Source organism: Callithrix jacchus, chromosome 20 (genome assembly GCF_049354715.1).
Source record: "Callithrix jacchus isolate 240 chromosome 20, calJac240_pri, whole genome shotgun sequence".
NCBI lineage: Eukaryota > Metazoa > Chordata > Mammalia > Primates > Cebidae > Callithrix > Callithrix jacchus.
In genome coordinates, this window is record NC_133521.1 from 26,069,173 (window position 1) to 26,094,540 (window position 25,368).

A 25,368-nucleotide genomic window follows, 5' to 3' on the forward strand; every position below is an offset into this window, starting at 1 on the left:
CTACACTAGATAGGTGCTACTAGGCTGGCCTGCCCATTTTCATCTATCTATTCTAAGGGAATGAAATGTCAGGAAGGAGGCTGGGGACACAAGCCAGGGCCTATGGGCTTCTTGGGGGCCTGTTGCATGCTTGAAGGTACAGTACCCATAATAAGTGGCATTAAAATAGGAAGGATCCAGTTCATACAAGAAATTTTAAATTTTTCATGAAATCTAGGTTTTTAGAATTTCTGTCTTGGTCAGGGATGTGTTGATGTGAAACCAGAACCATCCACAGCCAAGTTTGCAAAGGGAAGGGTGTCCCTGCAGAGACCCTGGGAAATCTCTGGGAGGGAACCAGAGGTAAGAGCCTTGCCAGAGCTCCTGGGAACCGTCCAGTTGCAGGTAGCATCCCTCTGGCACTGGGCCTCGAGCTGCTCACTTGTCTCCTGGCCCTGGACACCCTCTTCCCTACAGATAGACTCTTGGTTCTTAGTCCCCGCACAACTTGAGCTCATTCAAACAAGGCTCTGGGTTTATCAATTTTGGTGATGACACTTGGCCCAGTGTTCATGGGGTCTTCAAGAGACAGAGTAGCTGGGAGTGGTGCATGCCTGTAGTCCCAGATAACCCAGGAGGCCGAGGTAAGAGAATAAATTGAGCCTAAGAGTTTGAGAGCAACCTGGGCAACATAGTGAGAAATCTTCTCAAAAAGAGAGAGAGTAGGCCAGACCTGGTGGCTCACCCCTATAATCCCAGTACTTTGGGAGGCCAAGGTGGGTGGATTACCTGAGGTCAGGAGTTTGAGACCAGCCTGGCCAACATGATGAAACCCTGTCTCTACTAAAAATGTAAAAATTAGCCTGGCATGGTGGCACATGACTGTAGTCCCAGCTACTCAGGAGGCTGAGGCAGGAGAATCTCTTGAACCTGGGATATGGAGGCTGCAGTGAGCCAAGATTGTACCATTGTACTCTAGCCTTTGGGCAACAGAGCGAGACTCCCTCTAAAACAAGTAACAACCCACAGAGAGAGAGAGAGAGAGAGAAGGAGAGAGAGAGAGAGAGATTAATGCATCCTTGTCGAAGTCCTGGTTGCCATAGTGCCACTGTTCTAGAAGCATCTATCAAAAGACCCCATCCAGAATCTCCCAGAGGGCATCTAAGCAACTGCCTATACTTAAGAATGGAGATGTGACTGAGATAATCTGAGGGGGACTGCTGTCTTAGTCCATTTGGATTGCTATAACAAAATACCATAAACTGGGAAGCTTAAATGCAACAAAAATTGATTTCTTACAGTTCTGAAGGCTAGGAAGTCCACAATCATGGTATCAGCAGTCAGTGTCTGGTGAGGGTCTGCTTTCCAGTTCATAGATGGCACCTTCTCATTGTGTCCTCATGTGGTGAAGGGGCAAGCTAGCTCTCTGTGACCTTTTTTATAACAGCACTAATCCCCAGCATGAGAGCTTCACCCCTATGACCTAATCACCTCCCAAAGATGCCCACCTCCTAATACAATCACACTGGTGAATTGTGGAGTTGGGAACAAATGCTTGGTGCAACAAAGAAGAATCAGCACTGAGACAAAGGATCTCTCAGCAAGGCAAATTTACTTTCTGCAGAAAGGGTGCTGCTCTCAATGGAGCAATGGCAATAGCACCTTGAACAAAGGAGGGAAGGAGTTTTTATTTCTAACGCAGCTTGCCCCTGCTACTATGTCATGTATCCATTGGCTGGAGTTGGACTGAGCAATCTAAGCTGAACCTGGTTGGCTAAATTGAAATTTCAGGAATTCTGTTGTACCCACAGAGAGTGCAGTTTTGTTGCGATGGAAAGGGTAATCTATAGAGTGAGTGACAGATGTGGAATGTGATCTCCATAGATAAGGACTGGCAGGAAGTTTGTTTACCAGGGCAGGGGATACAGAGAGTAAGGAAGTCTGGCCTTGAAAGCTGGGAGCAAAGAGCCAAGACGCTGAGCAAATTAACCCTTTAAGAGGAACTCTTTTCATACATAATATGGAGGGACATAAACATTCAGTCCATAGCAACTGCTGAAGCCTGCTGCTAAAGCCACTTGACACCCTCTATTGGCACCACCACTGCCTGTGCCCAAACCCAAACCCCAGGCCTGACTTTTCTAATCAACCTTGACTCTGTCACTTACTCCTTGGACCCATCCTTGGACTCATTTCTTAATTGCTGAACCTCGGCATAGAACATGGAGAACAAGAGCCCTTTTCTCTCAGGGTTGTTGTGAAAATTAAATGAAATAAGAGTTTGAGAGGGTAAACCAGAAAATAATAAAGATAATAGATTGTTCGACCTAGACGCAGTTGGAGATCATAGAAAATATAGATGAAGGTAGACTGGAGATGTGATCTTGTTCCAGAAAGATGCATGTGTTTTGAATTGACACAAGAATAAAGTACATTTCAGGCCAGTTACAGTGGCTCACACTTGTAATCCCTACACTTTGGGAGGCGGAGGTTGGAGGATCACATGAGACCAGTTGTTCAAGACCAGACCAGGTAACATAGCGAGATCCCATCTCTACAAAAAAAACTTTTTAAGAAATTAGCCAGGTGTGGTGTTGCACACCCATCTACTCAAGAGGCTGAGGCAGGAGGATCAGCTGAGCCAGGAGTTTGAGGCTACAGTGAACTATGATTGCACCACTGCACTCCAGCCTGGGTGACAGAGGGAGACCCCCATCTCTTAAAAAAAAAAAAATTAGCTGGGCATGGTGGTGCCCCCTGGTAGTCCCAGCTTCTCAAGAGGCGGAGGTGGGAAGATCCCTTGAGCCTAGGAGGTTGAGGTTGCAGTGATCTGTGATCATGCCACTTCACTCAGCCTGGGCAACAGAGTGAGGCCGTGTCTCAAAAACAAACAAACAAGAGAATAAAGCACATTTATTTAAATAAAGAAATTAAATGATCCTAACTAGAAAAAAAAAAAGAAGTTAAAAGAGATAATATATGTGTAGTCCTAAAATACGACTCATAAAATGTAACTTTAAAACAATTTCTATTTGTCTCCCTTTTCCCATGGAGTTACTTTTCCCTTTGTCCCTCAATGAAATTTAGGCTAAGCCCCTGACAACCCCTTCTTCACCCCTTGGCCCAGGAATAACTTTTGGCTTCTTTCTGCTGGCATCTTTTTGCTCCTCTCAGGACGCTTTTGTTTTTTGAGACAGACTCTTGCTCTATTGCCCAGGCTGGAGCCATGGCACAGCCTCAGCTCACTGCAACCTCTGCCTCTGGGTTCAAGTGATTCTCCTGCCTCAGCCTCCCTGGTAGCTGGGGTTACAGGTGCCCACCACCATGCCTAGCTAAATTTTGTATTTTTAGTAGAGACAGGGTTTCACCATGTTGGCCAGGCTGGTTTCAAGCTCCTGACCTCAAGTGATCTGCCTCCTCAGCCCCTCAAAGTTCTGATATGAAAGGCGTGAGCCACGATGCCTGGCCAGGAGGCTTTCTTGATCAGTCTCTGAGACAACTCCATGTTGCTCTCCTATGACAGCGGCCACCTCTCATCCACTAGAAAATTTCACCTCTCATCCTCTGCCCTCGTGACCTCCTGGCATGCGGGCAGATCCCAATGCGCGCTCCCCTCCTTGTTGCACTGCCAAGTCATCTGGCCCCCATCTCCCGCCACTGAGATTCCTCTGGCATGAGTCACTCCAGTTCACTGTGTCCATGAAGCTCTAAAGACATGGATTGAGCTTTCCAAGTGGTTCCACAGAAGCTCTTGGCTCTAAGATTGAGATGAGGGATGAGTATCTCTCACTACCACCCTGGGGAGGAGAGATTGACAGCACCAGCTCTCCCAATATGCCTGCAGAACCCAGCACACTGCAGATGCCCAGTAAATGCAGCTAACCCGGCTTCTGATCTTGCCTCCTAGGACCCAGGCAGAGGTTCTGTGGCCACTGGGCCTTGACTCTCCCTGCCCTCTGACACAGTTATGAGAAGTGAGACTGGGATTCAAAAAAAACTCAAAAAGCTCGGATTCCACTCCATGCCAAAATGTACCTTCCTTCCTTTCTTTCTCTCTCTTTTTCTTTTTTTCTGAGACAAAGTCTCAGTCTTGTTACCCAGGCTGGAGAGCAATGACACCATCTCGGCTCACTGTAACCTCCTCCACCCAGATTCAAGCGATTCTCCTGCCTCAGCCTCCTGAGTATCTGGGATCAGGCATCCACCATTATGCCTGGCTAATTTTTTGTATTTTTAGTAGAGATGGAGTTTCACCATGTTGGCCATGGTGGTCTCAAACTCCTGACCTCAGGTGATCCACCTGCCTCGGCCTCCCAAAGTGCTGAGATTGCAGGTGTGAGCCATCACAGCCGGCCAGAATGTGCCTTTCTGATCTCCTCCAACTATCTCCAGGGAGACTAATGATCCCCTGGCTACATTGTGAGAATGGGGGGTGAGCAGAGGGGAGAAGGGTACCCCAGCCAGCCCTGGGAATGCGGCAGGTGTGGCAGTGTCCCAAGCAGGCACCGAACAATTCCTACACTGGCTACCCTGCTAGATATTTTGTCCCTTTAAAGATTTACTCATCAATCCCACTGAGAGAGGAATTATGAGGCCACTTGCTAAATGTGACCAAAGGGGCTACAGAAGTGTCAGATCAGGAGGCAAAATGAAAACCATACCCAGGAAACAGAGTAGGAGAAGGTTGGAGAGGAAGGCAGTGGGTGGGTTGGGGCAGGAAGGTCCCTGAAGTCAGTTGCCTTAGGGAGAAACCTGGGATCTGAAGGTAGCCCAGACACCCTGACCCCTGGGGGAGGGGTCTGGATCCGTTCTCCTAGTGGCCTAGGAGGAGACAGATGGTCTGGGAAGGCGAGGCCAGTGCCCTAGGAACAGCCACACCAGCAAGCTTATCTCAGATGATTAAATGGCAGCAGATAAATTTAACTAAACGTGAGTAATGGGGACACAAAAGGGAAGTGAAGAGAAATAGAATATTTTAGCAACATAAGGAAATGAGAAGAAAATGACTTTGCAATGAAATGTCAAACTTCTGTGCCTGGAGGAGATGTAATCTGGTCATTGCAGGCCCAGGAGATCAGGGAAGGCTGTAGTTATTTCAAGCAAATTTTAATTCACTTTAATTTAATAACATATGACCAAATACCTTTGAGACAGTGACAAGGGACAGAACTGGAAATCAGATAGTGCCAGCCCTGTGAACTGAGGTGTTTCTTGTTTGATTTTTGGAAGGAGAAGCTGTACTTATATTCATTCATTCATTAACTCATTCATTCAGGGTGTGAATGTTAAAGGCTCAGGATTAATAAAATATGTAACTCAGCTTCTGCCAGCTCACAGGAAATCCTGGCCAGTTGGGAAGACTGACAAGTGAACAGAAAGTTGCAATGTAGGGGCTGGGTGCAGTGGCCTACACCTGTAATCCCAATACTTTGGGAGACCAATGTGAGAGGATACCATGAGGCCAGTTCAAGACCAACCTGAGCAATAAGCAAGATCCCATCTCTACAAAAAATACAAAAATTAACCAGGCGTGGTGGGACAGACCTGTAGTCCTAGCTACTTGAAGGCTGAGGCAGGAGGACTGCTTGAGCCCAGGAATTCAAGGCTGCAGAGATTTCACCACTGCACCACAGCCTGAGCAACAGAGTAAGGCCCTGTCTCAAAAAAAAAAAAGTTGCAATGTTAGGCCACATCCTTGGGCCCAGTATACTCAGTATTCAGTAAGTTTGTAGAATAAATACAGGATTGAAAGGGTGGTTTGGGGAAGGTGACAGAAAGGGTGAACATCTATCCGGGCCTTTTTCTTTTTGAGATGGAGTCTCGCTATGTCGTCCAGGCAGGAGTGCTGTGGTGCAATCTCGATCGCTGCAACCTCAGTCTCCTGAGTTCAAGTTCAAGTGATTCTGTTGCCTCTGATTCCCAAGTAACTGAAATTATAGGCGCCTGCCACCACTCCCAGCTAATTTTTGTATTTTTGGTAGAGACAGGGTTTCACCATGTTGCCCAGGCTGGTCTCAAACTCCTGACCTCAAATGATCCACCCACCTCAGCTTCCCAAAGTGCTGGGATTATAGGCGTGAGCAACCATGCTTGGTCTTCTAGCTGGGTCTTGAAGGATGAATAAGCTCACCAGGAAGGCAGGTAAGTCCAGAGCACATCCAGGAACTGCATGTGACAAGGAGAAAAGGATCATGTGTGACAAGGGGATGCTGGTTACATTTGTTGGGCTGGGGAAGATTGGCTGGGGAATGGGGACAGGGTGAGAAGAGCAAAAAGGCAAAGAGGGGTCCTGAAGAGGAGTGACACTCAGGAAGGCAGACTCTGAAAAGAAGTCCTCCCCCACCCCTCATGCCATCACTGAGATCTCTACCCCAGCCCAGCCCAGCCCAGTGCCTTCTCATCCTTCAAGACTCTAGCACCACTTCCTCCAGGAAGCCTTTCTGCCCAGCTCAGGCTGCAATTGGTCCCATCCTCCTTCTCCCATGTGGTGCTCCCAGCACACTGCACCACCAACCTTGTGACTGCCCATCTCCAGTCCCCTTTTGGGTTGGCTTGTCTGTATGCTTGCCTGTCTCTCAACTGAGGCTGCATGCCCAGTTCTGCTGATGCTGCCCCACCCCACACACTAGTGGCTCCCTGGATTCCAGCCAGGCTGCGCTGCCTATGGGATTCCATTGCACAGATGCACAAGGTCGGTAGGGAAAAGTGGCTCCCAAAGCTAGACTCTGAATCAAGGGTTGCTAAGTGTGGGGTGGGTGGGGCGGGTTGGCCGAGGGAAGGATATTTTATTCTGCATCACATAAGATTTTTGCACTCATGGCCAGGAGCAGTGGCTCACACCTGTAATCCCAAGGCACGGGATCACCTGAGGTCAGGAGTTCGAGATTAGCCTGGCCAACATGATTAAATTCCATCTCTACTAAAACTACAAAAATTATCCAGGCCTGGTGGTGCACCCCTGCAGCCCAGCTACTCCAGAGGCTGAGGCAAAAAAATCACTTGAACCTGGGAGGCGGAGGTTTCAGTGAGCTGAGATTGTGCCACTGTACTTCAGCCTGGGTGGCAGAGCCAAACTCTGTCTCAGAAAATAAATAAATAAATAAAAGAAAAAACAAATTTGCACTCTCTCTTCTTCTTCTTCTTTTTTTTTTTTTTATAGAAAGAAAGAAAGAGAAAGAGAAAAGGGGGAGAGAGAACAGGAGTCTTGCTCTATTGCCCAGGCTGGAATACAATCTAAAAATAAGTATTAAAAACCTCTTTTATGCTGATAATTGTGCTTAACAGCAGAGACAGGAAGGAATAAGGAAAGAAAATAACAAACAAACAGCCAACCAATATTTCGTTTAAATCTGTGAAATGCTGTGCAAGTGCTGAAGAGTGATTTGCTTCCATTTATGTGGTCACTTTCAAAGTAGGTGTAATGTGATACTAAAAAAAATGTATGTTCTGTGGACCTGGGGTGAAGAATTCTATAAATATTCACTGAGTTTACTTGTTCCAGGTCTGAGTTCAAATCATAAATGTCCCTGTTAATTTTCTATCTCGTTGATCCGTCGAATATTAACAATGTGGTGTCAAAGTCTCCCGCTATTAGTGTGGGAGTCCAAGTCTCTTTATAAGTCATTGAAAACTTGTCTTATGTATCTGGGTGCCCCTATATTGGGTGCATATATATTTATGATCATTGACTCCTATTGTTGCATTGATCCTTTTCTCATTATGTAATGTCCTTCTTTGTTTCTTTTAGTCTTTGTTACTATTGTAGTCTATTTTGTCAGGGGTGAAAGTTACAACTCCTGTTTTTGTTTGTTTGCTTTCTCTCCATTTGATTGGTGAGTCTTCCTCCAACCTTTTGTTTTGAGTCTTTATGTGTCCTTGCTTATGAGATGGATCTGGATACAGAGTGCCGATGTGTTTTGACTTTTTATTCAGTTTGCGTGTCTGTGTCTTTGATTGGGGCATTTAATCCATTTAAATTCCGAATTTTTTTTTTTTTTTTTTTTTTTTTAGACAGAGTCTCTCTGTCACCCAGGCTGAAGTGCAGTGGCATGAACCTCTGCCTCCCGGGTTCAAGCGATTCTCCTGCCTCAGCCTTCCGAGTAGCTGGGATTAGATTACAGGCACCCACCACCATATCCAGCTAATTTTTGCATTTTTAGTAGAGATAGGGTTTCACCATGTTGGCCAGGCTGGTCTCCTGACAGGATGCTAGGGTACTCCTGGGGCCCATCCATCAGCCTCAGATGATTCACTCACCTCAGCCTCCCAAAGTGCTGGGATTATAGACGTGAGCCACCATGCCCAGCCAAACTTTTACACTCTAGAGAGGGACTTTGGAAGTGCCCTGGGTGACAGCCCTTCTGAAGTCCCCAGGAACCCTGGCTGGAAGGGATGGGCAGTTAGAGCTGTTGTGCCTGAGTGACAAAGCCGGAGAAGCCTGGCCCCAGGCGGAGAAACTGAAATGGCTGGAGTGGTGGGGCGGGTGGCCAGGTTCAGGATAGTGAGAAGCAATACAGGGACCGGGTAAGAGAGCCGGGGTCTCTGGACAGAGCTGCTCGCGAAATACACCGCCCGAGGGAAAGAAAAGAACTGCAGGTTCCATAAGTGTCCGCTGGGGGGCTACAGAGGCTACACCAGATGGGTCTCCATGGTGACCGCGGAGCTGCTGCTGTGTTGTCCCGACTGTGGCGGGGAGGTACAGAGAACGCAGTGGCGTCCCAGAATCCTGGGGCGGGGCGGGGAAGGCGGTATGGGAGTGTTGGAGGGGGTGGGGGTGGGGGTAGGAGTGTGGGAGGGTGAGGTGACCGTCAGCCCCATGCAGGCCGTGAGCCCAGGCCAAGATCCAGGCAGAGATGAAGGACCCAGCTGACTTTCACCCTCGTGTTTTCTCACCTTTGCGGAGGTCACACCTTCACTGGTTGAACCGGGCTTAGCAGTTGTGGTAGAAAAAAATTAAAACGGTGTTTCGTATCAGCCAAAACAGCTCCTGCACTGTACAGATGAAATAGCAACCCAGAGAGGGAAAGGCGGTTGGAGATCACACAACAACAGACCTGGAAACAGGGCTGAAGAGAAAGTGGAACACAATGGAATAAAGCAATGCAAATGAGCAAAGCCCAGTCAAGCAATGTGTTCATTTTATTACTATTTATATATTTATTGAGAAGGAGTCTTGCTCTGTCTCCAGGCTGGAGTGCAGTGGTGCAATCTTGGCTCACTGCAACCTCTGCCTCCCAGATTCAAGCGATTCTTGTGCCTCAGCCTCTCAAGTAGCTGGGACTACAGGTGCATGCCACGAGGCCTGGCTAATTTTTGTATTTTTAGTAGAGACGGGGTTTCACCATGTTGGCCGGGGGCTGTCTCAAACTTTTGTCCTCAAGTGATCCGCCCGCCTCGGCCTCCCAAGGTGCTGGAATTACAGGCATGAGCCACCTCACCTGGCCCAATCTTAATTTCTAGTCCCTCATTCTTTCTCTGCCCTCCTTCTCTATTCTTGGCTCATTTTGTCCACTTTCTCTTTTCTTTTTTCTTGTTTGAGACAGAGCTTGCTTTGTTGCCCAGGCTGGAGTACAGTGGCACGATCTCGAACAGCCACCACAGGCCTGGCTAATTTTTGTAATTTTAGTAGAGATGGGTTTCACCATGTTGGCCAGGCTGGTTTCAAACTCCTGATCTCAGGTGATCCACCCACCTTGGCCTCCCCAAATGCTAAGATTACAGGCATGAGCCACCATGCCCAGCCTTGTCCACTTTCTTGTGTCCAAGCAGAGTCCTCTGCTTGGCTGCAAAGACCCTCAGATGCCATCCAAATCTTGAATGGCTGCGTGGAATCAGACCCCTCCCCACAACAAACCACATCCCTGGGTCATTGAATAAACTTGTCTCAGGAGCACAGAGGTATCTGGGGAAAACCTTGCATGGGTGGACATTCTTCATGAATTCAAGCCCACGAGGAAAGCCTGGGATAAAAGAGACCAGGCCACAGGGTGAGGGCAAAGACAGGATGCTAGGGTACTCCTGGGGCCCATCCATCAACTGACAAAAGGACAAGTGACTGGCCTGAGGAGGGCTTCTCTGGGAGAGCCAGGTGGCTGAACTGGAGCCCAGTGTGAGGTCTCCTGATTGCTGGCCCTTGTTAACTGCAAGAACTACATCACCTTGAGGTGACACCACTTGCCTCTGGCCTGAGTCACCCCAGTTGAGATGAATCAAGAGTGTGTGGAAGGTTGGGCACAGTGGCTCATATCTGTAATTCCAGCACTTTGGGAGGCGGAGGCAGGAGGATCGCTTGAGCCCAGGAGTTCAAGACCAGCCTGGCTACATAATGAGACCCCATTTCTATATAAATGAAAATACATGAAAAATAAAAAAGGGTTTGTAGAGCCCTTCAGATTGGCCCAGGGTTGCAGGAGAACACCAGAGGAACTCAGACAGCCTGGCCTACTAGGTGCTCAGTGAACTGTTGTTGAACTGAAAGTCATTTTCTGGGGCTTGTGGAGGTGTCAATAACTTGACCAAGATCAGATCTATCAGACATCACCACAGGGTGTCTGTGACGAGGCCCTAAATGCTCACAGCTCACTGAGTGGGTCCGGGGAGCTGAGTGCCCATTTTTTTGTTGTTGGTGTTATCTGCCCTCCCCAACATATATCTGAATAAGAAACTTTAATTAGACTGAACTAACGACAAACTGTGTTACAGTTTTCCATACAAGGAAATTGTATTCCATACAATAGCACAGTCTTCAGCAATAAAATGGAATCAATTATTAATACATATGATGACTTGGGTGGACTTAAAGGGCATTATTCTGAGTAAAAAGTAAATACAATCTGGGCTGGGCTTGGTGGTTCACGCCTATAATCCCAGCACTTTGGGAGGCCAAGGCGGATGGATCACGAGATCAAGAGATTGAGACCATCCTGGCCAACATGGTGAAATCTTGTCTCTACTAAAAATACAAAAATTAGCTGGGCATGATGGTGCATGCCTGTAATCCCAGCTACTCGGGAGGCTGAGGCAGAAGAATTGCTTGAACCCAGGAGGCGGAGGTTGCAGTTTGCCAAGAATGCACACTCCAGCCTGATGATATAGTGAGACTCCATCTCAAAAAAAAAAAAAACAAAAAAAACAGTAAATACAATCTCAAATGCTCATATGCTGCATTATTTCATTTATATAACATTTAAAAGTAATAGAGATTTTAAAAGTATAGAGATGGAGACTAGATCAGTGATTGTCATGGATTAGAGAAGGAACTAGAGAGGGCATCACCATAAGAGAGTAGCCCAAAGGGAGTTTCTTTGTGGTAATAGGAGTTTTGTATCTTAAATTTATGATGGTTCTATGAATGTACACATATGATACGATGCCATAGAATTACACACAAAGACATAAAAAATATATGCAAAGCAGGTAAAAATCTAAGTAAGGTCTCCAGATAAATATATTGTGCTAATATCAATTTCCTGATTTTGAGAATGTACTAGAGTTATGTAAGGTGCCACCATCGAGGGAAACGGGGTGATGGGTATCTGGAACCTCTTCGTTCTACTTTTCCAACTTCTTGTGCATCTATCATTAACTGAAAATTAAAAGTTTAACGAAAACTACCAGCTTTATTCTGTTTCGAATATTTTGAGTTCGGGGGTGGTTAGTGTCATGTAATATTATCCAGGACTCTTTGGTTGCTGGAGTTAGAGAATCCATTTTACTTATTTATTGACTTTATTTATTTGAGACAGAGTCTCACTCTGTTGCCCAGGCTGGAGTGCAGTGGCATGATCTTGGCTGACTACAGCCTCCGCCTCCCGAAGCTATTCCCCTGCCTCAACCTCCTGAGTAGCTGGAATTACAGGTGCACACCATGACACTCAGCTAATTTTTTGTATTTTTAGTAGAGATGGGATTTCACTATGTTGGCCAGGCTGGTCTGGAACTCCTGACATCAGGTGATCCACCCACCTTGGCCTCCCAAAGTGCTGGGATTACAGGTGTGAGCCATCACGCCAGGCCAGAGAACCAATTTTAAACTGGCGTAGGACAAAACAGGAAGAAATTATTGGTGCATATAATTAAACTGAAACGAGCTGGGCTAGAACTGCACGAAGGGCTAGCTAACTTGGGACTGGCACAAAGAGAATTTCTTTCTCTCTCTCTGCCTCTTCCTTTCCCGTCCGTCCTCCCATCCCTTTTCCCATCCCTCATCTCTTCCTCCCCTCCCTCTCTCTCAGCCTGCACCCTGGACTCCTGTCTGTGTGTTGGTTTCCAGTCCTCACCGCTCTGCTATAATCTAGGGGGAAAGGCTTCCTTCTACAGAGCATCTACCTAAAACATCCAGAGGGAAGCATCTAATTGGCCTGCTGGGTCACATGAAGTCTGTGATTGACCAGACATCACCAGAACTTCATAGAGGTGGGAGAAGAGAAGTGCTATTACTGCCCCCAAAGGAAGAGAGTGCTATTACTGAGAGATGAAGGAAGGGATGCTGGCTGGGTGGGTGGGGCAGGGGAGAGATCCCCATGACAACATATAAAATAGGTAAACGTACATGTTGATTCATAGAATATTAGTTCCTAAATCTACTGCGTATAAGTAAACAATTTGCTGATGCAGTTCAGGTTCTGGTGTGGTGGCCTGCACACATGGTGTTGGCCATCAGATCAGCGCCAGCCTGTCTCTCAACCCGGGGGCGGTCGGCAGAGGGGCCTGAAAGCCCTGGAGAAGAACCGTGGTGAGCCCAAAAGGTCAGAGGCAGGGCAGAAGGGCTCCTGGAGGGCCCTGGAAGACAGAATCACGGTGGGCTCAGCTGTGACATGGGAGGGTATATACAGCTCCGGAGTCGGTGGCTTCTTGAATCCTGCATCTGACACTTGGTGTCAGAGTGGGCTTGGCAAGTTCCTTAAATTCTCTGAACCTGTTTCCCCAGGTGTCAAACGGGGATGAGAATATCTACCTCACAGATTGTTAAATTCAGTTGAGATAATGTATGCGAAGTGCTTCGCCCCGCCCCTGCAGGTAGTGCTGCTACGCTGTTGACTTTACAGCAGTAGTGCGTCGCAGAGGACGGCAGGTGGCGCTCGAACTCAGCAGTTTTGAGATGGACCCGGAGGAAGGTCGAGGCAAAGCAGACACCTGGTGTCAGTAGAGGAAGGGTACCCGGGTGCTGGGAGACGCTTTCCCGGGATCCAAAGCAGGTGGACGCGCATCTCGGCCTCAGACCCCGCAGAGGAGGTCAGAAGCTACCCAGACCCCACTTAGCGGTTCACCCTTGTTTTCCCGTCATGGGACCCGGGTTCCCTATTGCTCCAGGAATTACAAGTCCTCCAGCTTAACAGTAGCGGATCTGGCTACTTTCGCTGGATCCCAACTCTTCTCACGGTTTTCGTGGAAACCAATGGGTGGGGCATTTTAATGAATGTTTTAAGTTACCGGAACTTGGATACTCTTGCTATGGGGGAGGCCCCAGCCAGAAAGCTGGACCCACACCGGGCAGAGTGAGGAACTGGAAGTCCAGTGCACGTGGATGTTAAAGTTTTGTTTTCTTTTGTTTTTTTTTGTTGTTGTTGTTGTTGTTTGTTTTTCAGAGACACGGTCTCACTCTGTCACCCAGGCTGGAGTGCCCTGGCGCGACCATAGCTCACTGCAGCCTCTATCTCCTGGGCTCAAGAGATCCTCCTGCCTCAGCCGCACAAGTAGCTGGGAATACATGCGTGCGCCACCATGCCTGGCTAATTTTCGTTTCTGTTTTTGTTTTTTGTAGAGACGAGGTGGGGTCTCATTATGTTGTCCAGATTGATCTCGAATTCTTGGGATCAAGCCATCCCCCTGCCTCGGCCTCTCAAACTGTGGGGATTACAGGCGTGAGCCACCAAGCCCGGTCCTTCGTGGATGTTTTTTGTTTGTTTTTAATTTTTGTAGGTACATAGTAGGTGTATATATTTACGGGGACAATGAGATGTTTTGATACAAACATGCAACGCGAAATAAGCACATCATGGAGAATGGGGTCCTCGTGGATGTGTAAGATAGAGCAGGCAATAAGGAAGGCAACTGAACGTTAACGACAGGTCCTTGGTCTCTCAGGTTGGGATGCGAGTAGGTCCTGCTGAGTGCCTCATCCTCCGCCCTCCAAGCACAGGAGCGCCCTCTTGCCCATCGGGGCGCGGGGTTTGAAGAGGCTTTGGGGCACCACTCGGGGACCTGGAGACCTCCGCCAGTCTCTCTGGTCCCGCCTCTGTGTTGCTGGTTTCCAGTGGATGTGCGAGTTGGTCTTCTCCGCCTCTTAACTCTGAGTAGCTAGCGGAACACAAGGCCGTTGTCATGGAGACAGCGCGCCAAACTACGTGGCTTCTGATTGGCTGGGAGGTACGCCCTCCCGCCTGCCCACCCTCCCCTCTCCTCCCCTCCCCTCCCCTCCCCGCCCTCTCCTCCCCGCCCGCGTCTCCGCTGCGAATGCAGAGGTAGGGACCCGCGGGAGAAAATGGCTGCGGGCTCTCAGCACCAGGGAAGTTCTGTGCCTTGCAACCCGACGTCAACGGCCGGAACGGAGTCCAGCTGCCCCTGACCCACTGCGGCAGGTGCTGGGCGAGGCAGGGCTGCACTTCCCATGCTACTCGTCTGCCGCTTTGCTCCCGGAGTCCCGCGCCCCCAGCTCTGAGCGCGGACCTGGAGCGGAGAGGAGGGGACGGAGCCTCGAACCCGGTATGGCAGTCGAGGGGTGCGCCTCGCTGCTCTGGCACTCACTGCCAACCAGTCCCTATTCCTCAGGGGCTCGGTTCCTTCCCTAGTGCTCAGGTCGTAAAGCCTGGGCGGGGCCCCCTCCACAGCAGCAGTCAGCAGACTTGCACTAGTCAGACCCCACTTCTGGTGCACCCCTGACCCTTGGTACGCAGGGTTGAGGGCTCAGGGGTGGTCCTGGTTGGGGTGGCCTGAGACGCCCTGGCAAACCACTGGTGTGGGTCCAAGAGTCCAAAAGCGGAAGAACTTGGAGTCTGATGTTCAACGCCAGGAAGCATCCAGCACGAGAGAAAGATGGAGGCCAGAAGACTCAGCCAGTCTAGACCTTCCGCATTCCTCTGCCTGCTTTTATCCGAGCCGCACTGGCAGCTGATTAGATGGTGCCCACCCTGACTGAGGGTGGGTCTGCTTCTCCCAGTCCACTGACTCAAGTGTTAATCTCCTTTGGCAACAGCCTCAGACACACCCAGGAGCAATACTTTGCATCCTTCAATCCAGTCAAGCTGACACTCAACCATCACAGGCTTCTTCTTTTTCTTCCTTCTTCCACCCCCTTCTCTTCCTTTTCTCCCTTCTCCTCCTTCTTTCTTCTCTTTCTCTCCCTTCTTCTCCTTCTACCTTCTCCCCACTTTCTTCTCCATCTCTTTATTCTTCTTCTTCCTCTTCCTCCTCCTCCCTCTTTCCTTCCTCTAAACAGTGGAGTGCTCCAGGATTCAGACCCTGGAATCCATCAATCCTTCCTTCCTTGCTTCCCTTCCTTCCTTCCTCTCCTCCTCCTTCCACTCCCTCCTTCCTCTCATTTTTTTCCTCTTCCTTCCCCTCATCCATCCTTCTTCCTCCTTCCTCATTCTTCTTTCTTAAGAGAGACAGGGTCTCACTATGTTGCTCAGGCTGGTCTCAAACTCCTGGGCTCAAGAGACCTGTCTCAGCCTCCCAAGTAGCTGGGACTACAGATTCGTGCCACCATGCCCAGGTTGGATGGACCCCTTCTTGTTCACACTCTTCTCCCTCTCCTCAGAGGAAGCCTATTTTTAATTGTATAATAAATGTTTCCTTGTTTTTCTTGATAGAGTTTTTTCAAAGAATATATATCACATAACTTTATACATAAAGGCTGTCTGTGTCTTAACTTTATTTTTTGAGATGGAGTCTCACTCTGTCTCCCAGGCTGGAGTGCAGTGGCACAATCTCAGCTCACTGCAACTTCCACCTCCCAGATTCAAGTGATTATCTTGCTTCAGCCTCCTGAGTAGCTGGGATTACAGGCATGTGCCACCATGCCCAGCTAATTTTTTTGTATTTTTAGTAGAGACAGGCTTTCACCATGTTGGCCAGGCTGGTCTTGAACTCCTGACTTCTAGTGATCCACCTGCCTCAGCCTACTGAAGTGCTGGGATTACAGGCATGAGCCACCGTGCCTGGCCTGTTTCTTAACTTTATAGAAATGAAACGATTCTATTAGTATTTCTCAATGTCTTCTTACACAGTATTATTTTTGAGACTCATCATGTTTAGAATGTAGCCAATTTTCTTCCTTCCTTTTATTATATTTGGTGTTTGAATATATCACAGTTTATTTATTTACTGTTGTCAACTTATGTCTTTAAATACACGGACTAGTCCTTATTTACACTCAGTTTTTCATTGACCCTCTGTCATGTTTTTAGTTCACAGTGGCCATAACTCAAGCAGAAACTCAGAAGTACTTTTAGGTAGACTCAAAAGTATACAGTGTTGGGCTCACATCAAGTTACCAGCAGGGCTGTGTTACTTTCTGGAGGCTCTAAGGGATAATCTTTCTTTGATTTTCCAGCCTAGAAGTCACCTACATTCCTTGCTTGCAGCCCTCTTCCCCCATCTCCAAAGTCAGCAACATTGCACCTCTTTGGACATTCTTCCATAGTCACATCTCCCTCTGACCACAGCAAAAAATTTCTCCATATTAAAAGATATTTGTGATTAGACTGATCCTGGATAATCTTCCCATCTCAAGGTCCCTAATCACATCTTCAGCATCTCTTTTGCCCTGTAAAGAAACATGTTCGATGTTTCTGGAAATCTGGACATTAGCATCTTTGAGGAAATAGTGACCTCCACCCCAAATCCATGGACAGATTGGATTCTGCCCACCACAGGATACAATTAGGCAAAGCATAGCCCCGGTTTGAGGATGAATGGGCTGAAGGGCCAGGGACGGTGGCTCACTCCTGTAATCCCAGCACTTTGGGGGGCTGAGGTGGGCACATCACTTGAGGTCAGGAGTTAGAAAATGTATGGGTTGAAAGGCCCAGTGGTGAGGCCCTGAATGCAATGCTGGTTGTGCTCTGCTGGATAAAGACAGAATTATTATACCCATGTGAATAAAGATGTCATTCATCAAAATAAACAGGAGGTGGAGCAGGTTTGGGAGGGAGCACCTAAGAAGGGCATACAAGAGGTTGGGTGCTCACTTTTGCAGCACCTATATTATAATTGGAACAAAGAAGAGGAGCAAGGTCCCTGTGCAATGATGACATGCAAATTTGTGAAGCTTTTCATGTTTAAAGAGGGAGGAGGAGGAGGAGAAGAAGAAGAAGGAGGAAAGACAAGGAAGAGAAGGAGGAAGAAGAAAAGAAAAAGAAGAAGTTGAGAAAATGGGTCTGAAATGATGTTACCTTCCAAATTGTTCAGAGCCAATCTGAGTCATTCTCTAAAATGTGGATATACTTCTAGGGAAAACTCTAGGAATCAATTAGCCTTTATTGAACACCTCCTGTGCTCTGTGTGTTTTGTGTTTTTCCGCTACTGTTGTTCATTGCCTTTCATTGTGAAAAATATTTGTGTGGCTTAAAAAGATTATTTTTCTTTTTTTGAGACAGGGTCTCTGTTGTCTAGCTGGAGTGCAAGGGCACGATCTTGGCTCAATGCATCCTCTGCCTCCTGGGCCCTGGTGATCCTCCCGAATAGCTGGGACACTAGGTGTGCATCACCACAGCCAGCTAATTTTTTTTGTATTTTTAGTAGAGATAGGGTTTCGCCGTGTTGCCCAGGATGGTCTTGAACTCCTGGACTCAATCTGCCTGCCTTGACCTCCCAAAGTGCCAGGATTACAGGTGTGAGCCACTGAGCCCAGCCAAAATATTTTTTAATTTACACTTTTTTTGCGGTGACATCTACATAAAGTTAATCACACACAACTAGAATGGCTATAATAAAAAAGACAGTAACAAATGCTGGCAAGGATGTGCAACCAATGGCAAAGAAATTGGAATCCTCATACATTGCTGGTGGGAATGTGAAATGGTCCAGCCACTTTGAAAAACAGATTTGCAGTTTTTAAAAATGTAAAACATAGAGTTACCAAATATCCAGTGATTCCACTTCTCAGTATATACCCAAGAGAAATGAAAAATACGTCCACATAAAAATGTATACAGAAATATTCACAAAAAAAAATTCATAGCAGTATTGCTATTGTGAATAAAATAAAGCCAAAAGTGTAAACAACCCAAATGCCCACCAACTGATGAATGACTAGACAGACAGAATGTGACATAGCCATTTAATCAACTGTTATTCAGCAGTACAAAGGAATGCATTACTGATACGTGCTTTAACATGGATGAACCTCGGTAGCACTACTGTTATAGGAAAGCAGTCCCTATCCAGACCCCAAGAGAGGGTTCTTGGCTCTCTCGCAAGAACGAATTTAAGGCGAGGTCCACAGTGCAACGCAAAAGCAGTTTATTAAGAAAGTAAAGGAATGGCAGGCCACAGTGGCTCATGCCTGTAATCCCAGCACTTTGGGAGGCCGAGGAGGGTGGACTGCCTGAGGTCAGGAGTTCGAGACCAGCCTGAGTAACATGGTGAAAACCTGTCCCTACTAAAAATTAAAAAAAAAGCTGGGCATGGTGGCAGGCGCCTGTAATCCCAGCTACTCAGGGGACTGACGTAGGAGAATTGCTTGAACCTGGGAGGCGGAGGTTCCAGTGAGCCAGGATTGCACCATTGCACTTCAGACTGGGTGACCAGAGCAAAACTCCATCTCAAAAAAAAAAAAAGAAAAAGAAAGGAAATGGGTGGAGTGGGGAGAAACATGGGATGTAGAGAAAATCTAGGAGCTCCAGAAAGGCAGTATTAGTAGACAATAGAGGAAAGAGTTTCAGGGAGATAAGTGCCAGATAGCGTAAGATAAAATCTGCCTGATATCCATTCAAGTAATCAACTAGCATCACTGATCAAGTTGACAAAATCAGCATCAGTGTAAGGTAAAGGTAGAAGCCAAACTACAGTCAAACAAGGCATGCTGGTATACTTTTTCTAGACTTACACCATACAAGATGGTATACTTTTTCTAGAAATTCAGATGAGATGGGTAGGGGTAAAGAAGAACGGCAGCTGAGAGATACCTGGGGACAAGAAATGATCTCTCTCTCAGTCTCTGTCTCTCTTCCTTTCTCTCTTTCAGAAGGGAGAGATTTAAGCATGGTTATAAATCTGATGAAAAAAGCCAAAAGCCAAAAGAAAGAACAAAGTGTGAGAAGAAATGTATATAAAAAAAATACAGGTGATAGATTAGAAGGGATTGGGGACCAAGGATCCCCAGAGAGAGAACTTTTCTCCAAATCAGCAAAGAAACATATGTCTCTAAGACTGGAGGTGAAGTGGAGAAGTGGGTTGGAAAGTGGGTTAAAAAACTGTCAACAGGTGCTAGGCGCGGTGGCTCATGCCTGTAATCTCAGCACTTTGGGAGGCAGAGGCGGGTGGATCACCTGAGGTCAGGAGCTTGAGACCAGCCTGACCAAGATGGTGAAACCCCATCTCTATTAAAAATACAAAAATTAGCTGGGCATGGTGGCAGGCGCCTGTAATCCCAGCTACTCCACAGAAGAATTGCTTGAACCTGAGAGGCAGAACCCGGGAGGCCCAGGATACAGGGAGCAGCAATCACGCCATTGCACTCCAGCCTGGGCGACAGAGCGAGACTCCATCTGAAAAACAACAACCCAAAAAAACCTGTCAATAGGCTAATTCTCCCAGCAATTTTCAGCTGACTCGATATTGGATTTTGTAGGGCAGTTTCAGCACAACGTGGGGATAAGGGAATCAAGAGCCCTGGTAGGAAAAATGTTCAGTTGACTGGCTATGAGTTCTTCATAAAGGAGGAAGAGAAACAAATGCTGACATTCAGAAAAAGTAAGAGACCAAGAGGCCATAGGGACCTTTGTGACATATAGTCAGCCTACTGAAGTCCCTCTTTATCGTCCAAAACAATATAATAACCTTAGAAGCTTTAATCTCTCATCAGCAGCACCTTGATTTTTTTCTGCTGACTTCGATTTTAGTTTTATCTTTTTTTAAACCCACAAGACATAATCGTTTTATACAGTTAATTTTAATTTAGATTTACACATTTACCATTTTCTTTGTTCACTCTTTCTTTGTCTATATATGACTTTCCATATGGAATCATTTTCCTTCCATTTGAAAGACACTCAACTTTAATGAGTCTCTGTTGATGACATTCTGTTTTTTGTTTTTCCAAAAATGCCTCTATTTAATCCTCATTCATGAAGATACAATTCCAACTGTCTTCCATTGTTGCTATCTTCTAATTTTGCTTTTGTTGTTGTTGTTGTCATTGTTGGTGTTATTTTGAGACAGAGTCTTGCTCTGTTGCCCAGGCTGGAGTGCAATGGTGCAATCTTGGCTTGCTGTAACCTCCACCTCCCAGGTTCAAGCCATCCTCTGCCTCAGTCTCCTGAGAAGCTGGGAGCCACCATGCGTGGCTAGCCATCTTCTAATTTTCATTCCTTCAAAGGTAATCTGTTTTTTCTCTCTAGGTTTTTTTTTTCTTTTTGAGACAGTCTTGCTCTGTCACACAGGCTGGAGTGCAGTGGTGCGATCTCAGGTCACTGCAACCTCTGCCTCTTGGGTTCAAGCGATTCTCCTGTCTCAGCCTCCTGAGTAGCTGGGACTACAGAAGTGTGCCACCACAACTGGACAATTTTTTGTATTTTTAGCAGAGACAGGTTTTCACCATGTTAGCCAGGATGGTCTGAGCCGTCCGCCTCAGTCCCCCAAAGTGCTGGGATTACAGGCGTGACCCACTGTGCCTAGCCCTCTCTAGGTTTTTAAAGATCTTCTTGGGTGTTCTACAGTTTCACTAGGATGTGTCTCAGTGTAAATTTATTTTTATTTATCTGGCTTGGAGTGTCAGGATTCCAGAATCTTTAAATTTATATCTTTTGTCAGTTCTGGAAATTTTTAGCCTTTATCTTTTCAAATATTGCCTCAATTCTCTTCTTTTCTTCTTCTGGAATCCAGATTAGATATGTTATAGCTCTCTGCTTTTTTTTTTTTTTTTAACTTTTTTTCATCTCTGTCTATTTATAGATAATTTCCGAGATTGACCTTTTATTCACTGATTTTCTCTTTGGCTGCATCTAATCTATTGTTAACCTTGTGCATTACATTTTTAACTTAAAGATTTTCATTATTAACATTCTATTTGATTCTTAAGATTTTAGAGTCTTCTTCTTTATTAATATGTCCATATGAATAAAGTTTGGTTTATTCATATGGACATATAAATTTAGTTTATTGAAATAGATTTTTGAAACATATTAGACATAGTATTATAAATTTTGTGTCAGACAACTCTGTATATTTGAGGTTGTTATAAATATTATTATACTATTTTTTTCCTGTCATTCATGGTTCCATGTTTTCTATATGTGCTTTATGTTTGTGATTCATGACTATGAGCTCCTATTTCTTGGGATTATATGTGGAGAAGTCCTTTGAAGTCTGAACTGAAGGTGAGTTCTCCCAGACTGGATTTATGTTTGATTCTTCCAGATGCCTGGAAGCACTGTTAGCCAAGAACCAATTTAAACTACATTCTCAGCTTGCAGGTTTTTGGACCACTCAGGGACTGTGAATACAGGCTGTAATTCCACATAGGAACCAGCTTGTGGTTACAAATTCTCAAGGAAGACATCCACCCCAACTAGCCCCCCTACTCATTGTTAAAGATTGAAAAAGGTAATTTACCTTGCAGTCTCTACCATGGGAGTATTCATCCATGGAGTTCCAATTTTTATTGCAGCATGGGGAGTGTCTCCTATTAGATACTCTACTTTGGATAGGGTCAGGGTTTTGTCACCTGGCTCTCATGCCTACAGGACTATGAAAAACAAGGCTCTTAGCTTCATGCAGTGGCAGTATCGTAACCAGTGAGGTTTATCTGAGGCGCAATTATTGCTAATTGAAAACTTTTCTCAATATGCTGCCATAATGACTTGAAATATACTCGGCATTGGCAATTTAATTTTTGACGGTCTCTACAGAGAATGAAAAAAAGAAAAAGAAAAAGCTCAAGTTTGCCTCATTTGGCAAATGATTCCCAGATGAAAGCTAGTGTTCTGTGTTCTGCCTACTACTAAGTTATTCATTTTGTTTTGTTTTTGGCCTTTCTGTATTCCTTACCAGTTTTCTAGCTCATCAATACATTTTAAAACATTTTTAAAATATTTTATCCAGCATTAAAGTTGCTGAGCCACACTCCCAGAAGCAAAAGTGCATCTGGTGAATTCCTTAGGGGAAACCAATAGATACTAGACTTGGAAGACCCAGCTCTGCTTCAGCTTTCTTCCATCTCCAACTGGGTGTGAGCTCCTCTCACACCCAGTTAATTCCACAGCCTCTTACTGTTGTGAACTGCACACCTCTCCCCCAGGGGCTAAAGCCCAATTATTTTCTAGTACATCCACTTTCTACACAAACAGCGGAAATTCAGGTTGCTTTCCTTACGAACAGCATTGTTCTCTTTCCCTTTCTCTGAGAGGTAATAGGTCAGTTTTTAAAACCTCCCCCTCTCCTGGGTAGGCTCAATGTTTGAGTTCTTCCCTTTCTCACATTCATCTTGCAGGTAGGAGTGAACACTGCCTTCCGCACTAGTTGGAAGGCTTGCTCTTCCGAGGAATTATTTTCTTTCTTTTGAGAGAGGGTCTTACTCTGTCACCCAGGCTGGAGGGCAGTGGCACGATGTCAGCTCACTGCATCCTCAACCTCCCCTAGCTCAAGCTGATCCTCCCACCTCAGCCTCTCCAGTAGCTAGGGACTACCGGCATGCCACCATGCCTGGGCTTTTTTTTTTTTTTTTTGTAGAAACAAGTTCTCGCTATGTTGCCCAGGATGGTCTGGAACTCCTGGGCTCAAGTGATCCTCCCTCCTCAGCCTCCCAAAGTGTTGGAATTACAAGTGTGACCCACCGTGCCTAGGTAGGGATTTTTCCTTTTCTTTCTGATCATACTCTTATATAGCCTGGGAAAGAGGTGTGGGATTGAGGCAATGATTAATAATAACAGGGCAAATTCAGAATTCAGCACGTAGCCTTCTTTGATAAGATCTGAGAATTTCTCGCCCCAAATGTTTTCATCTTTCCTTAGAATGCAGAACTTAATCCTCAACTCACTCTGAGTCCTGAGACAACAGAAAAAATTCCTCTTATTCTCTCATAGTAGTAAGTGACTCTACTGCTGTTACTAAGCCAATGGCTCTCATCACACTCAGAGTAAAATCTATACCCCTCATCACGACCTCCAAAGCCTTGCTCCATCAAACCCCAGTCTACCTTCCCTACCACTGCTCTGCTCACTCTCTTATCCCTCACTCTGCTAAGATACATTAGGCATCTGTTTTTAAGCACACCAAGCTTGTTCCCATCTGAGAGTTTTTTCACCTCCAGTTCCTTCAGCCTGTAATTCTTTCCCCCTTATGAACCTGTGGTTGCTTTTTTTTTTTTTTTGAGACAGAGTCTCCATCTGTCTCCCAGGCTGGAAAGCAGTGGTGTGATCTGAGCTCACTGCAACCTCTGCCTACCACATTCAAGCGATTTTCCTGCTACAGCCTCCCAAGTAGCTGTGACTACAGGAGCAGGCTACCACACCCGGCTAATTTTTGTATTTTTAGTAGAGATGGGGTTTCTCCATGTTGGCCAGCCTGGTCTCGAACTCCTGACCTCAGGTGATCCACCTGCCTCAGCCTCCCAAAGTGCTAGGATTACAGGCATGAGCCACCATGTCAAGCCCACAGTTGCCTTCTTAAGTCGCAACTACTAAGTCACTTGCCTCAGAGAGGCCTCCCAGACTACAGAGCAGTGATAGAAAGCATTCATTAATTTTTATATTTATTTTTTTCAGACAGAGTCTTGCTTTGTCACCCAGGCTGGAGTGCTGCAGTGCAATCACATCCCACCTCAACCTCTGCTCCGGGTTCAAACGATCCTCCCACCTCAGTCCCCCAAGTAGCTGCGACCGCAGGTGCCCGCTACTGCAACCAGTTAATGTTTGTATTTTTTGTAGAGACAGGGTTTTGCCATGTTGCCCAAGCTGGTCTTTAACTCCTGGGCTCCTCTCTCCTCAGCCTCCCAAAGTGCTGGGATTACAGGCATGAGCCACCGCATCCGGCATAAAGCATTTATTTTTGAATGTTCATACCTTTGATAAAGCAGTGTGACATCAGGAACATTTTGTTGCAGTCATTTTCTACCATGTTGGTATGCAATGCTCTCATGTTAAGAAATCAAACCGAAATCTAGGAAATGTAGACTGAATATCTGTCATATATAAGACATAATTACATAAACCTAATAGCTGTATCTAAAAGTTGACCTATCTTTGTGTTGAAAATTTCCATCACTGTTGGCTTGTCCCAAACACAAAATCCTGCACGAAGGGCTACCAAATAATGAAATAACGCGGCAGTAGCACAGTTTGCCTTTGCACACTGTTCAGGAGGCCACGGATTTATTCGAAGTTTCTCTTTTCTCTGAAATGAGAAATAGAAATTACCTTTTGATGAAGATGCAAGTGCCCCGCCCTCTGATGCCGCCTCACTCCCTTGCTGTGTCACTCCTACAGCCGAAGTCAGGACCATTATCTTGTGGATATGTTTGCGTTTTTATAGTCAGCCTCGTCCAAAGGGTTGTACGCTCGCTCCCCGAAAGCAGGGTCTTTCCCACTTCCTGGGCTAGCAACAAGCCCATTGCACACAGGAGGCGCACAGTGACTGTTGGTGGAATACATGGACACACGCACACTCCAGCCTCACCGGCCGCCTAGCTCGGCCTTCGCAAGGGTCCCTAACGCGCCTTCGAAAGCCGCCTCTGCGGGGGCGCGCGCGCGGGGGCCTCTGGGAAGTGTAGTTCGCGCGACCGAGGCGGCCCCGGGATTGCGGGAGCGAGGCATCGCGTGCGCAGGCGCACTTTCGGCTTTGCCCTGCCGCTGCGGCCATTGTCCGGCCCCGGTGCGCTGGAGGCCCCTTCGGGCAACCCCCCTCCGCAGATCAGATTTGGAGATAACCGAGCCTGCGGCAGGGGCGGGAGGAGCTGGCCCGAGGCTCTGGGTGGGCCGGAGGTGGTGAAATCCGGAGCCCCCCAAAGAGGCGGTGATTCCGAGTGCGCGGGTCGGGGCGGCACCCCTCCTGGGTTTGGCGGGTGTCAGCCGGGCCTCGCCCACCACCCTGCGAAGGGGACTGGGAGTGGCCGGGGGGGGGGTGTCCGGGAGGCCGCCGTTCCTTTCGTTTCGGGGATGGGGAGCCGCAGGCCCCGGCGGAGTCTGCGGTCCTCGCCTGCGTCTCCGCTAGAGATGTGGCTTAGGGGCGGAG

At 46.9% G+C, this 25,368-nt stretch overlaps 1 protein-coding gene, 1 long non-coding RNA gene and 2 other non-coding genes across 11 annotated transcripts in view; 3 read left to right on the forward strand and 1 right to left on the reverse strand.

The window, feature by feature from the left end:
• LOC103789475 (uncharacterized) overlaps positions 1 to 24,896 on the reverse strand; it is a 29,517-nt gene extending 4,621 nt beyond the window's left edge. Inside the window, exons 1-2 of the long non-coding RNA XR_004737436.3 lie at positions 24,555 to 24,896; positions 8,872 to 9,044 (exon numbers count right to left, since the gene is read on the reverse strand). This is a non-coding gene — a long non-coding RNA (uncharacterized LOC103789475). The remainder of the gene's footprint in view (positions 1 to 8,871; positions 9,045 to 24,554) is intronic.
• Positions 17,161 to 17,262, forward strand: LOC118149859 (U6 spliceosomal RNA). Its single transcript, XR_004737568.1, has one exon. It is a non-coding gene; the product is annotated as a U6 spliceosomal RNA (small nuclear RNA).
• LOC118149829 (U4 spliceosomal RNA) lies at positions 21,907 to 22,052 on the forward strand. The gene has a single exon (XR_004737539.1). It is a non-coding gene; the product is annotated as a U4 spliceosomal RNA (small nuclear RNA).
• Positions 24,897 to 24,959: 63 nt separating the features above from the next.
• Positions 24,960 to 25,368, forward strand: part of ZFP90 (ZFP90 zinc finger protein) — a 28,192-nt gene continuing 27,783 nt past the window's right edge. For 2 of the 8 annotated variants that reach the window (XM_078357567.1, XM_008986123.5), the window contains exon 1: positions 24,960 to 25,159. The gene's annotated coding sequence lies outside the window, so the exon portion shown is untranslated. The remainder of the gene's footprint in view (positions 25,160 to 25,368) is intronic. The other 6 variants (XM_078357566.1, XM_008986122.3, XM_078357568.1 and 3 more) reach the window with 3 other exon arrangements.